We start from the raw sequence: 17,030 nt of genomic DNA on the forward strand, positions 1-17,030 counted from the left end.
ATGAATCATTCTGAGAATAATGCCAAGTGATTGAAGTGGCATTTAAGAGTTTGTTTATGAATCAGCTGATTGTGTCATGAAGTTTGCCTCCAAAAAGAGCTAGCTTATTTCATAGACCCTCACTCTCTATTAACCAGAAATATGCTTTGAATAATCACGACATAATGAATTGTAGGATTACATAGTGCAGTTCCTACCCATTGGCCTGTCCAATTTTCTTGCTTGATATTTCTGTTCAGAGAAGAATACTACTTTCCAAATAGGATGTGGTATCTCTATTTTCAAGTATTTTTTGAGAGAAACTTGTTTGTATAACACTTTTATTTTTCTTGGCAACTATTTCTTAACTTTATACAAGCCTGGCCTCCTATGACATTATTGGCAACCATCCTACTTGTTGAACTATTAAAGTTTTGTTGTATTTTTTTTTTTTTTTAAATTCTGATGTTCAAAAAATATGTGAAACACAATCATGAACTCTAGTTAGAATATAATTCTACTACCCATCCAAACCAAACCCCATGGCACTACAGCCCTTGAAGGGCCTTGGCCTACCAAGCGACCGCTGCTCAGTCCGAAGGTCTGCAGATTACGAGGTGTCGTGTGGTTAGCACGATGAATCGTCTCGGTCGTTAGTCTTGGCTTTCGAGACCGAGGCCGCTATCTCACCGTCAGATGGCTCCTCAATTCTAATCACGTTGGCTGAGTGGACCTCGAACCAGCCCTCAGGTCCAGGTAAAAATCCCTGACCTGGCCGGGAATCAAACCCGGGGCCTCCGGGTAAGAGGCAAGCGCGCTACCCCTACACCACGGGGCCGGCTATAATTCTACTACAGTAAGCTGTTATTCTACGACATTTTTATGATACAGGCCCCAGACGACTAGATCCAGTACCACTCTGGGGCAGTGTACTGTGCATTTAACAGTTGGTTAATGTATTAATAATTGCTTCATTTAGATCTGGAATAAATTTTTCTTTTACTGCTGGTGAAATCACATTTTCCACAAGCATGCTTGCTTTAACATATATGCATAACATTTTCTTTGCATTGCTTAAAGAGTCCTTGAACATTTTAAAACAATAGTATGTTACAGAGTAATTTCAACTCGAAATTTATCCGCGTCATAATAAAACGCGTGTTCCGGAACGTGGAGGGGTAGCTCATTTCTCTTATATGATCCTTGGGGTAGCTTTCCTCACTTACACTCACTTCGCTGGGTCTACAGTGCGCTTCATGATTGCCAAGTTGAATAAAATCGGAATTCTTTGGTATTCAACCTTTTAAGGAACGCCGTAATATCACGCAACAGGCAGTGTGCGGGAAAACAGAATGCGCGAACACTGGCGATGCCGACAGTTGACGAAAAAGCGTGGCTCATATAATAAATTCGTAGGCACCGAACAATACTGTCATTGCCGATGAAACTGCATTGCTTTATTTTAATGTGGATGAAACTGCATTGCTTTATTTTAATGTGAGCCCAAACGGTCTTATGGTTTTAAAGGAGAAAGTGCCAGCCGGAGAATGGTACAAGGGTCGGGGATGGGGGTCATTGTAGTGCGTTGCAATTGCAATGCACATGGAAGCGAGAAAGTGTATCTCCTCGTCATAGAAAAGTTCGATAAGCTACAATGTTTAAAGGGCGTCGGGCACGTTCCATCCCAGTACAAAGCATCTAAAAATGTAAACAGTACTGATATCCAAAAAATAATGCATTTGCACAGGGTAACCAGCATAATTTATCCTCGTCTTTGAATTGTGTGATTTTTTTTCTTTCGTTGCGTGAGATTATGTTCGTCAGTGATTTATCCAAGTGCATTATTTGAACATTGTAAATGCACCTTGTTGGATACATTTCGGAAATTGTTTTTCCATGACATTGGAAAGATTTAAACTGTGAATCGAGGTGATGGCATGTATTAATGGGTCTTAGAATACTTTGTGACGCGGCAAGTGTTTACATTGATGGTTATGAATTTCATGTTTTTGGTCCGTATTGAACTGAGAATAATATATAAGTAATAATAATAATAACGTAAACGTTTCCACCTTTTCAATACTACAATATATTCACTAAATTACAAAATTATACGGTACTAGTTTCGACCCATCTAGGGGTCATCATCAGCCGTATTGGAGCAAAGATCATTTGTGGTGAAATCCTAAGACAATGTTATTTTAAAGAATAACAAGTGAAATGAGATGTTATGGTAATAGTTAATAATACAAGGAATATACATACTAAGAGGTTTTTAACAAAAAATAAAGTATAAATGGGGTGTTGTAAAAATTATAATCATGGAAATCAGTAAGTTCTTGTATTGAAATGAAATATGGCTTAGGAAGAGGGCTTAAGGTGGGGCTGAAGGGTGCGGGAGAAAGTGTAATTGTCTTGGAAAAGTACCTTTGATTAAATTTAGGATTGAGTTTAGGTTGGCTGCATTATTGTTTCTGAGGAAAGTGATAAATAGATCGAAGAGTATGTTGGGTTTCTCTGAGATTTCATTGAGATTGTGACTGGCATTAAAGTATTGGTCTAGGTGTATGTAGTAATTTTCCATTATGTTCAGTAAAGGGCCCTTGTTTGCTAATACGAGGATGTCCATGTCTTGTTCAATATTGGTGAAATTATGGTTATAATCTTGCATGTGTTGGCCGATGGCTGAAAACTTGTTGTATTTTATTGCGTTAGTGTGCTCGTGGTATCTGATAATGAAGTTTCTCCCGGTTTGCCCGATGTAGGTTTTTTTACAGGTGGTACATTTGATCCTATAAACTCCTGATTTTAAAAAACTGCTGGTCTTGTTGATGTGTGAAGTATTGTATAAAACATTCATGTTCTTATTGTTGGTTTTGAAGGCTATTTTAACGCCTTGTTTCTTAAAGATGTTGGTTAACTTGTAGATATCATTGTTGAACGTGAAGGTGGAAAATGTTAGAGGTTTGGTTATTTCTTTTTTGAGGGTAGTTTTTGGGCGATGTTTGTGTTTATTGATTATCCTTTCTATAAAATGATTGCTGAAGCCGTTGAATTTTGCGATTCCGCGGATTGTGTTGAGTTCGTTTTTTAGATCTTTATTGGACATAGGTATGCTGAAGGCTCGGTGAACTAGGCTGTTGTATGTGGCTCGTTTGTGGGACTGGGGGTGCACTGAATCTTGGCGAATGGTGGAGGCTGTTTGAGTGGGTTTTCTGAAAATTTTATAACTGAAAGAATCTGAGTTTCTAGTGATGGTTAAATCTAGAAAGTTGATTTTTTGATTTGATTCGGATTCTAGTGTGAATTTGATATGAGGATCAATATTGTTGAGTCTTAAGAGGGTGGTGGGTGCGTTAATTGATTTCTCATTCATGATTACAAAGACATCGTCGACATATCTGGCCCAAAAGAGAATGTTTTCGAATTCGTTGTCAATTTTGGTGTATTCGAGGAAGTCCAGGTATATTTCTGCTAAGATACCTGAGGCCGGTATCCATTTTGTTGATATGACATTGTCAAAAGTGAAGAAGTTATTGTCGATGATAAGTTTTAATATTGTGATAAAGTCTTGTATCTCTAGTTTGCTTAAGTGGCTGTTTTTGTTTAAATTGTTTATAATTATCGGAATTAATTTTGATACTTGTATGCTTGGGTACATGTTTACAATATCGAAAGAGTGGATGGAGTGATCCGGTTGCAAATTGAACTTGTTTAGTTTTTCTACTAGCTCAGATGTGTTTTTAATAGACTTTTTGGATAAGAATTGATAATTTTTTCTTAAGAAACATTGGATGAATTGTGATATTCTGTATAAGGGGCTCGGTCTATAGTTGATAATTGGCCGGATGGGAATTCCGGTTTTGTGAATTTTGGGAAGAGCTTTAGCAGTGGGGAGTCCTGGGTTCATATGTATGAGTTTGGATTTTTCCTGTTCGGTAAATAAAAATGAAGTGTTTTTAAGAGTTTGTTTAAGTAGTTTTTGAATTTTTTGGGTGGGGTCTTTTTTGATTATGGAAAATGAGCTGTCTGTGAAAAAGTTTTTAGTTTTTTCAATATATCCATGATAACTGTTGCATTGCCTTTGTCAGCTTTGGTTACGATGAGTTCGTTGTCTTCAATTTTCTTCTTGAGGGCGTATATGCGCTTTTGTTCAGCAATTTTTTCTTTATTATTGAGGTTATTTGCGGGGTTGGTTAAATTGTGGAGGATATCAGTCAGTTTCCTTTTAACATCGGTTCTAACCTCATTTTGCGTGTCTTCCGGCATTTTGCTGATGGCTAGCTCTGATTCTGTGATCATAGTAGCGGCTATGTTGAGGCTGTTCAAGTTTGGCCAGTTGTGTTTCGGTCCTTTGGATAAAGTTAAGTGTTCACTTTCACTTAAGGGCGTGTTAGATTTACAACAGCTGGATGAAACTGCGTACGATCGAACGTGTTACTATTGGAGTTTCTAGTTTGTTGGTTATGTAGTTGGCAGTTTTTTAGCCTGTTGAGTTTATTCTCCAAATTTGACTGTTTTTTGGCTAGTTCATAGAATAATTTGATAGAATAGTGTCCATTGTGTGTTTGAAAGTAGTTTAGTCGCTGCGAGGTGAGTGTCGTATAATTTTTGATTCAAAAAATATTTCTTCCTGTACAAGAATTTAATTTCGTCTCTTAACCATATTTTGTTTGTTTTGTTTTGAGTTTTGATGGTTTGAGGTGAAGTCCGATGTTTCTTTTTATTGCTTCTTAGAAAATTAGGTGTCAAGTTAAGTGATATACATTGCTTTAGGAAATCGATGTCTTTGCGTAATTTGGCTATCTTTAATTTTAGGCCTAGATATTGAAAGGCTTTCTGTTTTGCCTGGTAAGCTACATCATTGATGGTTATGAATTTCATGTTTTTGGTCCGTATTGAACTGAGAATAATATATAAGTAATAATAATAATAACGTAAACGTTTCCACCTTTTCAATACTACAATATATTCACTAAATTACAAAATTATACGGTACTAGTTTCGACCCATCTAGGGGTCATCATCAGCCGTATTGGAGCAAAGATCATTTTTGGCGATAAAAACACAATTGTTTGAAAGCCTGTATGTCAGTCACTAAGCAAGCTACAGAGCTGAATTTGGGCCCAAACTGAACCAGATTTACTCTACTTTAAATTTAGAGTGAATGAATTTTTTGTTGAACCAACCATCTAGGATATATTAAAAAAAACAGAGAAAAGGTAAAAAATGTTGACGTTTCTTCAATGTCAAGGGGTGCGCGATGGTGCCCTAAGGTCGAAAACGTTGATTTTACATTACAGGTTCAACACTGCCAACATACCAAAAAAATCAAAACTACTCGACCTTTTCCACAGCAGACCCCTATGTCTGTCTGTTAGGTCATCAGCCCAGAGGCTGGTGGGATCCTCAAGTAGCACCACCAAAGGCTATACAGTTATAGGGAAACAGCAAAAACCAATGGCAGAGCCCAAATGAGGCGTACTAGGCAAGATGAGGAGCGAGGTAGTTTGCCATTGCTTTCCTCACTGGGCCAGAATGTGCCACTGCAGCACGACTGACCCTATGAGCAACACCTTTCATAACATTCAGACACTATTTGTGCTCCAAATGTCATTATTCAGCACCGCCCATACCCCAGCAACTTCCATATTGTCACAGCCATGGATGAGACTGGGACTTCAGTGGAAGCTACACTTTGCTCTGGCCTGTGCCAAGAGACGGATACAAAAGTGCTGCATCCATCAAGAAATGGCAACAGGTACCAGACCCCTGTATTCAGGACGATTTTACTGGACTAGTTCTATTTATCTTTCTTTCTTGTTTAAGTTGTGTGTGATGATTTCTCCAAGATATTTAAGTTGATCAATTGTGAAGACTTTATTTATGCTCAGGGGTATAATGGGCATAGGGATGTGGTGACTCCCTCGCCCAGTGGTCAACCACTGCAGTCAGCTTCCCGAGTATTGGTGGGTAAACCATGGATCTAGCTGATATGAGGAAATGCTTGTCAGGCACTGACCATCTAGTGCAAAACCAAACACTTGCCCAAAGTTCCACGATAGGCCTAGCAAGCTCAGCGTCTTGTTATCGCTTTCAAACATAAAAAGAGCCTCGGATCAAAGTTATTACCTAATGTGACAGTCTTTGAGCAGATCTATCAGATATGACGGCCAACATGGTTCTGATGATAAATGGATTTGCAAGAAGAGAAAAGTACGAATTGGGACCATGAAAATATTGACCCTAACTGGTAAGACCGAAGAACTCATAGATATGATACAAAGGAGAAAGATATCTATATTGGGTCTAAGCGAAACAAAATGGAGAAAGACAGGTAGCAAGGTTCTCAGAGGTGGCTACAAATTAGATTGGTGTGGACTGGAAAAGGAGGCCAAAAATGGTGTGGGATTTTTCTGACAAAAGATATGGATGCCGTGTCAGAAGTTTCCTACAAGAATGACAGGATCATAAAATTATCTATACAATTAGTCAACAAATTCGTGATTGTACAAGTGTATGCCCCACAGACTGGATGCAGTGCCGTGATGAAAAATTTCTTCAAGACTTAGGTGATGTGATCGATGAAGAAAACGTTATCATTATTGGAGACCTAAATGCATGAGTTGGAGCAAACAGACAAGGCTGTGAGGATATCGTTGGGCCACATGGGTTTGGAAACAGAAATGCAGAAGGTGAACAACTGATTGATCTTTGTAGAAGAAATGGCATGATCATCAAGAACACCTTCTTCAAAAAACAGGAGAGCCACAAAATAACAAGGTATATCTGGGATGGCAAACATAAATCTTGGATCGATTATGTCATCACAAACACAGGTGGTGGCAAATGGTTGACTGATATCAAGGTCATTCCTATGGTGAACACGTGTCACCCTATGAGACTATGCTTGTCCTCATAGAACCCTCCCTAGCAAGTATAGGAATACACTGGTAAATAAAAATATGTGACAAGGAAACAGAAGGTAGCACGATGGAAACGCTCAACAGAAGAACTAGTAACATTTTCACGCAGATCCAGACCCTATAATCTCTCATCTGTTTAAAGAATTTAGCAACTGGCTGGGAGCCACCAAAGTAGTCCCATACCTACTTGGAAACGAACCCAGGTACAGTAGAAGACCGAAACACCACATGACCAGAAATTTAGCTTTAACACTGAGCCAAAACGCGACGTAACAGATAATTTTTAAAGATCACACACAAATAATACTACCAAATAAAACACCGCAGGTGAAAAGAAATGCACTTTGAAAATAATTTGCTGAAACACGAATTCTATTAAACAGAATAAACACTAAAAAAAGATTGACAAAAAATTACGAACATCAACCTCAAATTTGTTGCTGAAAATTTACGAAAACATATATTTGACAAAATCCAGTGAAACTCCATGCTAAGACTTATCCACAATACAATGATCGACACTACATTTTTACCAAATCTGGAAGAAGGACAAACGACTACGACACGAGTTACTTTTAGGGATGGAATATGTGCGCGCTACTAGAAGTAGGTTAGTAATCAGCTGTCTCCCACAGATATGAACGCCAGCTGTTCGAGAGATAAACGCAAAGTCAGATGAGAAAGTACAGCACCCAACATAATTTAATGACATAGTCCCAAGCAACAGTTAATCACACAGTTGTTGCGATCGAAACACACAGATCGAGGAAAGTTTAAATTAATGAACACACATTGAAATTTATCACCGAGGACTTAAATTAAAACACAACACACGCAATGTGATGATATAGCTTAAAAGAAGAAAAAAACATGTGGTTAGCAGAAGGCTTGCCACAAACAAAACCTAATGCAGACGTGCCAAGTCTCCCGATTTAAGCGGGAGACTCCTGATTTTTCATCGTTCCTCCCGATCTCCCGATCGCTGGGTCCAATCTCCCGATTTTCAGAGCAATGACCGTAGTTTTCGTATTATTTTAAACTCCTGCGGATTTCCTCGTTCCATCGATATATGGCTGAGTATGGCTGGTCGATAGTAGTTCTAATAATGATACCAGATGGCAGTGCGTGGCACGGTGGCCAGTCATGTGTTGCTCTTTGGTCTATAATACAGTCATTCTCTTTGCAAGCGAGTAACATTCTCTTTGGAGTAACCTAACCTCAGAAACATAGTCTTTCTACCCGGGGCAAGACCTGCAGAAGTGCTCGTGTTGTGCCTTAATATTTGTTTTGGCAAAAAAAAAAAAAAAAAGAAGAAGAAATATGATGCAGTGTTTAAAAGTGCTTGTAGGGAAGAATTTCCGTGTTTGAGTGAATCCAGAAAGGGACCAACGTTCACATTCTGTACTATATGTAGGTTTGATTTTGCAGTTACACATGGCGGGAAATGCGATATACTCAAGCACATGCAAACGAAAAATCATAAGGAGAGTGTTCAGTGTGTAGAAAGAAACCAGAAACTGAACTTTTCATGTAAAAACCAAGATGTAAATCCTGTGACGAATGCCGAGGCGTTATTTACGTCATTTATAGTAGAAAATAACCTGCCTGTAAATCATGCCGATCACGCGCTACCTTTGTTTCGCAAAATGTTTCCTGATTCGGAAATCGCTAAACGATATGGGTGTGCTAGAATGAAAACAGCGGCTATCATTACAGAAATGTGCATGGAAGAAAGGACAAAAATTGTATCACATTTGCAGGTGAATGCATTTTCTGTTGCTACTGATGGTAGCAATAAAAGCGACTTGAAGATATATCCCATTGTTGTAACATTTTTTTTAGGCCTGAACTCAATGAAATTCAGAGTTGTCTACTCTCTGTGCCCAGTTTAGAAGGGGATGCTACTGGAGCTAACATTACCAATCTTTTGCTCTCAACTTTTCGGGAATTCTGCATTCCATTAAAAAACTGCCTAGCTCTTGGCGATGATAATGCTCCAGTAATGGTAGGATTGTAGAATGGTGTGGCAGGATGTTTGAAGCGGGAAAATAGTAACATAATCATCGTAGGCTGCTCTTGTCACCTAATTAATCTTGCTGCCGAGAAGGGTGCGGCATGCTTGCCCGTAAATGTAGATGAAAGTATAATTGATATATTTCATTATCTGGAAAGGTGTGCAAAGAGGAAAGAAAAGTTCAGAGAATTTCAGACTTTACACAACACAGAGATCAGTAAAATTCCGAAGTATTTGCCTACTCGATGATTATCACTAAGAAGGTGTTTAGATATGATTTTGCTTAAGTGGGACCCTTTGGTTACATTATTCAGGAGCGAAATTGTGAGTAAGGATTCTCAGGTGGGAACTTTGAAGACTTACAAAATTCCTAAGCACAGTTTAAGTGCAGATGTGTCTTGTTTGTCTGAAAACGTTAAGGATTGTTATAACATTTCACCTCACTCCTCAGTTAAAAGGAAAAGACAGTCATCAGTTTCACTAAAAAAATGAAACTACTTATGACACTAAGAGCCATGCATTGTCACGTGAAGAACGACTTTTCATGTTCCTTTCATCAAATTTACATAAATCTTTTTGCCTTATTCTCTCAAGTTTTATGGATATCTTTGAGAACCCAAACGTAGCTCTTCAGTCAAGTATGCCGCACATCCACTTATTGGGTCAGTTTTGGAGGAACTATTGAAGAATGTGATGGCAAGTTTTGTGAAACCAGACGTTATTAAAAGATCCTCCTCTCTCCTTGATGTAGATTATCATACTCCAGCAAATTAAAAGGATGAATGTGATCTGATCTCTTGCGTTTGTTTTAGTGAACACCCTGAAGTCTGAGGAAAAGTGCATATTCTTTTAGAAAGTGTTTCTCTTCATCGTGTGACTACATTGTACACTAATTTCCATTTAAGGATGAAGTTTTAATTAATGCAGAAGTTGCAAATATTTCTGCTATATGTAAGGCATCATTTTCTAGCCTTAGATTTTTCATAAACAAGTGTCCGAACATTTTGACTAGTGAAACGGAACATTTGGATAAAGAAACTGATATTCTGCACTCCCAGTTCTGTAACTTTCAGCTCGAAGAAACAGACCCGGTAAAAGGAAGAACTGATGTTCAATGGGCATTGGTAGGTCAGATGAAATCAGCTGATGGTGTACTTAAATATGACAGGCCTTCTAAGGTGATGCTTGCTATTTTATCAATTCCACATAGCAATGCAGAATGTGAAAGGATTTTTAGCAGAGTCACAAAGACAAAAACACAGTTCAGATCCTTGCTGTCTGAACAAACCTTGGAGAAACTTTTAACCTTGAAATCAGTTCAGCAAGGCAAGTGCTTTGAGCAAAAATTTAGTTCCGAGTTTCTGAAGAAGGCTAAGTCAGGTACTGGTGTGTTGAACAACAGTTAGTCGTAATGTGATCACAATGTTGAAGGATGAGAAGTCACATGTTCCTATAGTTCAGGTATGTCCAGTATTTAGTATTCACATGTAAATGATGGAAAATATATATATGTGCAAATAGAATTGTTAATGTATTGAATTATAATGAATTTGTACATGTTATGCCATCAGTGATGTGTCGTAATACGTTGCGATTCGCTGCGAAATTTCTCCTGATTTTTCACTTTTGGAAGTTGGCATGTCTGCTAATGAAAATTGACAAGGAAACTGAAATAGAATTTGTTATAGACAGTGACTTACCATTTCATCCAACAGGTTACGAACAGCAAAACACAGATTCCATGTGACAGACAAAATGCCGGACACATTCAAATGCCTTCTCAGAGGTAATAGGCAGTTCTCTTGTGATACGAATATTGTACTCAAGCAATCATAAAAAATAAAAATGAAAACACACAAATAAACGGGAATTAGGAATGCACACGTAACAGTTACAACCTATAAAAGAAAACCTCTCATCAATTAAATAATACTTTTCTCATAGTTACAGCAACGTAACAGACAGCATGAAATGTAATAAAATTTTAAAATTTAGCGAAGGATAATCGCCGCGTGCCTCCCTTTCTTACACAACCATGCTCTGCTATAGCCAAGGATAATCGCCGCAGGCCTCCCTTTCTTACACAACCATGCTCTGCTACCAAAGTAACAGCTGTTTGCACATAATAATAATAATAATGGAATGATGAAAATAGAAAAATATGTAATTAAAACCAAAGTAACGCCATGTTCGTGTTGCGAAAACTTTAACTTACAGGTCTACCAAACGAACAGCTACAGAAGTATGTGGAAACGTGGAAGGAACCCTAACGAGGTCATGGGAAAGGGTGGCGTTGTGGGAAGGAGAAACACACGGCAAACACCCTTGAAATAATCTATTAACAAAAGAAAGAGAATACAAAATCAATCGATTAAAATAAAATAAAAATGAAATCGAGGAGATGAAATGAAGGACACTGAAGTTAAACAATCAAGCTCCTTGAATGGTAGGAGATTAAAACTTTACATCGAAATTGACACGTGATTGGTAACATCGTTAGTAAATTTACATGTAGTTACAAATACTAAAAAATTGGTAAATGTGGAAGTCCAGGGAGAAACTCTGACACGGAAAATTAAAAGTTACATTACCACGGAAGTTATTTAAACAAAGGCCGAAACAGAAGAAAGAATTTAAATTAAATTAACCATAAGATGATAGCGCTTACCTAGGGGACTAGAGTCCCAAGGTGGGACGGACGCAGAGTACATCCGTCCGCTATGGCGATCAGTATTCAAAAGACGCGGACAGTTGCCTCGCTCTCACGAGGAGCCCTAAACCGGAAATCGAGCGATCAAAAAGTAACCCTGAAGATGGTTTTCCCTGGTTTCCCATTTTGACACCAGACAAATGCTGGGGCTGTACCTTAATTAAGGCCACGGCCGCTTCCTTCCAACTCCTAGGCCTTTCCTATCCCATCATCGCCATAAGACCTATCTGTGTCGGTGCGACGTAAAGCCCCTAGCAAAAAAAGTAACCAATAAAAACATGGAAATTTCTCATCTGACACCCACATTCACCAATAAGAAACACGCTTATTCCGACCAGTGGCAATTGTTCGTATTTCCTCCAATAAGGAAGCACTTCAGATTCAGTCCAGTAAATTCCAGAACAGCAATTTTATCATGAATTCCATGTGCCAGTACAGGTTGCCTAAGAGGTTCTATATTCTCGAAATAACAAAGTTTTCCATAATAATTTTATACAATACAAAATTCTAAAATAATTGTTCTTCCGTTAGTCCTCATCCAAACCGATTAGACAATTTGTTCAAACTTCAAACAAACACAAGTCCACATAAAATTTTACATTCTTCCTAGATCGAAACTTCTTCATAATAATGTCTGTCTTGATGTCTCTGAATTAAATTTAAAAATATATATATAATTCGCTGGGGTCATCAAGGACCACGTTAAGTCTTGTTGCATTTGACACTGAACTTGGCCTTCTTTAGAGCCCAAATTTCCCTCATTCTTTGCGAGTGGGCCTGCTTACGCTCCACTGTCCAAGGGGCACCATGTCTTCTCTTCGGCTGCTCGTCTCGGTTTAGCCCGTTCGTCAATATTTTCTTGCGGAAGAGATCTCTGTTAAGGGCGTCTTCAGCTGAGATATGTAGCATTTGCAGGTCTTCTTTGGTATTTCTAAACCAGGGAATTGTGGTTTTGGGGTTTGAATCAAAAAAGTGAAAGATTTCTTTAGTTAACTTTCTTCCGTCCATTCTTTTCAGATGACCGTAAAATCGTGCCCGTCTTTTTCTGATCGTGTCGGTAATTTTCTCTATTTTGCTGTAGACTTCCTTGTTGGATCTCTTTTGATGGATTCCATTTCTGTACTTTGATCCCAAGATTCCTCTCACAATTTTGCGTTCTCTTTTCTCCAGTTCTTCAAGGAGTCCTTTGTTGGTATTTAGAGACAGGGTTTCGGCTGCATATAGAACTACTGTTTCAGAACTGTTTCATAGTGACGTATCTTGGTGTTTTGGGAAAGGCATTTTTTGTTGTAGATTGTGCGGGATTTTTGGTAGGCTATTTCCAGTTTGCGTACTCGCTCCTGAAGTGCTTCTTTGTCCAGTCCATTTTTCATGATGGTCTCACCCAGGTATTTAAATTTGTCTACTCGGGTGATGTCCCCGTATTTTGTATGGAGTTTTGGTGGAGCCTCTTTGATGTTAGTCATTACTTCTGTTTTCTCAAACGATATCTGCAAACCAGTTTGTTCGGCAATTTCCTTTAAAATTTCAACTTGAGCTCTAGCGGTTTCTATGTCATTTGAGAGAACAGCAATATCATCGGCAAATGCTAAGCAGTCTGTTGCGATCCCCTTGGATTTGGTTCCTATTCTCAATGGACTGTAGTTGGTTTCCTGTAATCTCACCCGCCAGGTTCTGATGATATTTTCAAGAACACGATTGAAGAGTATCGGGGATAGCCCATCACCTTGTCGGACTCCTGTTTTGATGTCAAAGGAATGCGAGAGACATCCGTGGAACTTCACCTTGGATTTTGTATCAGTCAGGGTGGCTCTAATTAATGCCAGCAGTTTCAAATCAACTCCAAATTCTTTTAAGATGTTTAGCAGGACTTCCCGGTCAATGGAGTCGTACGCTTTCTTAAAGTCCACAAAGACAGACATACTGCTTGGACCTTAGTGTACAATATCTGATGATCGTTTTGAGATTTTGGATCTGTTCAGCTGTTGAGCGACCTTTTCTGAACCCTGCTTGGTATTCACCTATTTGATGTTCGACTTATGCTTCCAAACGCTCCAGGATGGCAAGTGATAGAATTTTGTAAGTCACGGGTAGCAAAGATATTCCTCTGTAGTTGATGTTCTTCATGCTGCCTTTTTGTGTAATGGATGGATCAAAGCTATTTTCCAATCTTCGGGTAGGGTCTCCTTGTTCCAAATTTCTTCTATTTGCTTTTGCAAGATATCAAGTGATTCCTCTGGGGCATATTTCCATAGTTCTGCTACTACTGAGTCTTCCCCCGGCGCTTTGTTATTTTTGAGACGGGCAATGTGGCGCTCGATTTCATCTCTGTCGGGTGGTCTGGAATCTGGGTACCTGAGTAAGGGTTCCTTGGTCTCAATGGCGCTTTGAGGTTTAGAGCAATTAAGTAAATTCTTGAAGTAATCTGCCAGAATGCTGCAATTTTCTTCATTTGATGTCGCCAGTGTGCCGTCCTTTTGCTCAAAGCATAGAGATGGTGGTTTATAGCCAGTGAGTTTGCGTTTGAAGGCTCTGTAGTACTCTCTGTTTTCATTCTTCCTAAAGTTTTGTTCTATCGTTTCAATGAGAGATTTTTCGTATTTACGTTTCTCAGTTCTGAACACCCTAGCTGCTTGGGCACGTTGGGTTTTGTAGGTTTCCCAATCATTTTCTGATTTCGTAGACTAGTACTGTTTCCACGCATTGAGTCTTTCTTGGAGGACTGATTCGCAGGTACCATTCCACCAGGCATGCTTTTTGCCTCTCTTGATTTCTGCAACGTCTTTGGCGGCCTCAACAAGGAGACTTTTGGCGTTGTTAAAGTCAGTATCATTTGGTCTAGCCTTCTCCTGGAACTCCTCGACCCTTTGCCGAAGTTTATCATTGTCGAAGCGTGTGATCTGTTTGGTTGTCTTCCTTGTGTTTGCGGGAATTGGTTTGAATTTGATAAGAGACATATAATGATCTGAGGCCACATTGATGCCTTTCTTTACCTTGACATTCATAATCTCAGGGCTGATCAATTTGGAACTCTCCGAGAGCTTGGACGGGAGAACGCCAAGTCATTTGCTTTCTGGGTAGATGGCGAAAGTGGGTCGACATGACCTGCAGGTTGTGATTTTCGCAAATGGACACCAGTCTTTTACCGTTGGGATTGGTTCTTTTGTGAGCAGGGTAATTTCCTATAACTCTCTTGTACTTCTGTTCACGACCTAGTTGGGCATTGAAGTCACCCAAAAGAAGCTTGACATGGTGTTTGGGGATTTTGTTTAATTTTTCATCCAGTAGGTCCCAGAAATTATCAACTTCGTCTGAATCAGACTTGTTCTTATCGTTTGTAGGAGCATGTGCGTTAACTGGGGCGTAGGTTGTGTTCGCGCATTTAATTGTGAGTATAGACAATCTGTCATTCACAGGTTCGAAATTTGCAACTGATTTATATTACAATAAATTTTAAAACACAAATAAATTTCTCCGGCCTCTCTTGATGTTTCCGAATTGAATAAAAAAGTATACTACAATAAATTTTAGAACACAAATTTCTCTGTTGTCTCCTGATGAAGAAAGGCAAGGTTCCTTTTGAAACGCATCAAGTGTGTTTACAATTAATTACACGGCATAAGCCCAAAACATACCTCATGAATAGTTACACGGGCCGTGAAAGTCTAAATGATAAAATTTCTCCGTCCTTTCTTGATGACTGTTCTAACACAGGTCATAATTCCCAGCAAAAGTATGGACAGTGTCCATAGATTGCTGATCATGGACTTGGACCATATAATAAATGAAATTCAGAAGAAAACAAAGAGGAAACAAAAAATAAAGACATGAAAATTAGAAAAAGCTCAGTTCCAGGAAGAATATCAAAATAGAATACAACAAAACCTACCACAGGGTGAAACAACAGTAGAGGAAGAGTGGAAACTTTTTAAAGATACATTTGTGGGAGAAGCTAAAGAACTCTGTGGGTTAACAGAATCGACCAAGAAAGAAAAAGAGACACCTTGGTGGAACGACAAAGTCAGAATAGCCATTAAAGCAAGAAACTATGCAAAAAAGATGCTAAATAAAGAAAAACAACAAACTGTTCAAGACCAAGTAAGTCAAGAAGTTAATAGACTATAGGAACTTTATAGAACAAAGAAACTCATAGTTAAGAGGTTAGTAAGAGAAAAGAAGGAAAAAGTATGGAATGAGTTTGTGGATAAATTAGAATTAGATAGCAGAGGAAAAAGGAAATTATTGTATAGGGTAGTAAAAAATAGAAGGTGTGAACAAGAGGATGTAAAGGCAATAGAAGGGGACAATGGAACCTTAGTGTGGGAAGAAGATGAAATCAGGAATGAATTTAAGATTTTTTTTAATAATCTTGTAAATGGAGTAGCGAGCACTACATCAGACACTGAGGAACCCTGTAGTATTAATGAGGAAAGTAGAAGCATAAAAACCCCAATTACATGGCTGGAGATAGAAAAGTTCATGAAAAGTATGAGGAAAGGAAAAGCAATTGGAGTGAATGAGTTAAGTACAGATTTGTTCTGAGCAGCAGGAACTCCAGCAGTCCAGTGGTTATATCGACTCCTTAACACCGTATGGCAGGAAAACACTATGCCAGAAGACTGGAAGATGGGTATAATCGTATCTCTTTTCAAGAAGGGGAGTAGACGGAAATGCATCAGCTACCGTGGAATTACTTTGCTCTTTCACAGTCTAAAACTTCTGGGGGAAAAAATCATAGAGAGTATATTAAGAGAAATTGTAGAACCTTTATTGGAAGAGGAACAATATGGTTCTAGGCCTGGAAGAACAACTGCAGGCCCTATCTTTGCTGTCAGGATGTTAATGGAAAAGCACTGGGAACCACTTTTTCTACTATTCCTACAAATCAAAAAGGCTTATGATAGTGTACCAAGGGAGCATATCTGGAAATGCCTAAAAGAGCTGGGAGTTTGTGACAGTCTTATTTGCAAAAGTAAAGCTGCTGTATGATAAAACCGGAAGTTGTGTGCAAGTGGGTTGTGGGCTGTTCAAATGGTTTGAAACTAAGAGAGGAGTGCAGCAAGGCAGTGCTTTGTCACCCCTCTTATTTATCACTGTGATGGATGTCATAATAAAGGCTCTAAAAAGGAAAGAGCAGCAGGACTTGCAAGCTTTCATCTGTGCAGACGACGTGGTGATCTGGAGTGAAACTGAAAATAACGTGGAGAAAAAGCTGCAGAAATGGAGTCAAGAGTTTAAGAGGTACGATTTAAATATCTACAAGGCTAAGATGGTGGTGATGAAGTTACAGAGGAGAGATGACAAACCACGAATCAGAATAAATGACACCAAACTGGACAGTGTTCCAACGTTTAAGTACTTGGGTAGTATAGTACCAAAAGACAACCTTGCAGAGTATGAA

The 17,030-nt window shown here is 38.8% G+C and overlaps 1 protein-coding gene across 1 annotated transcript in view; it reads left to right on the plus strand.

Annotated features, from left to right (window-relative positions):
- Positions 1–17,030, plus strand: part of CYLD (ubiquitin carboxyl-terminal hydrolase CYLD) — a 188,344-nt gene that overhangs the window by 31,811 nt on the left and 139,503 nt on the right. The window lies entirely within an intron of this gene.

This window comes from Anabrus simplex, chromosome 1, assembly GCF_040414725.1.
Source record: "Anabrus simplex isolate iqAnaSimp1 chromosome 1, ASM4041472v1, whole genome shotgun sequence".
NCBI classification, from domain to species: domain Eukaryota; kingdom Metazoa; phylum Arthropoda; class Insecta; order Orthoptera; family Tettigoniidae; genus Anabrus; species Anabrus simplex.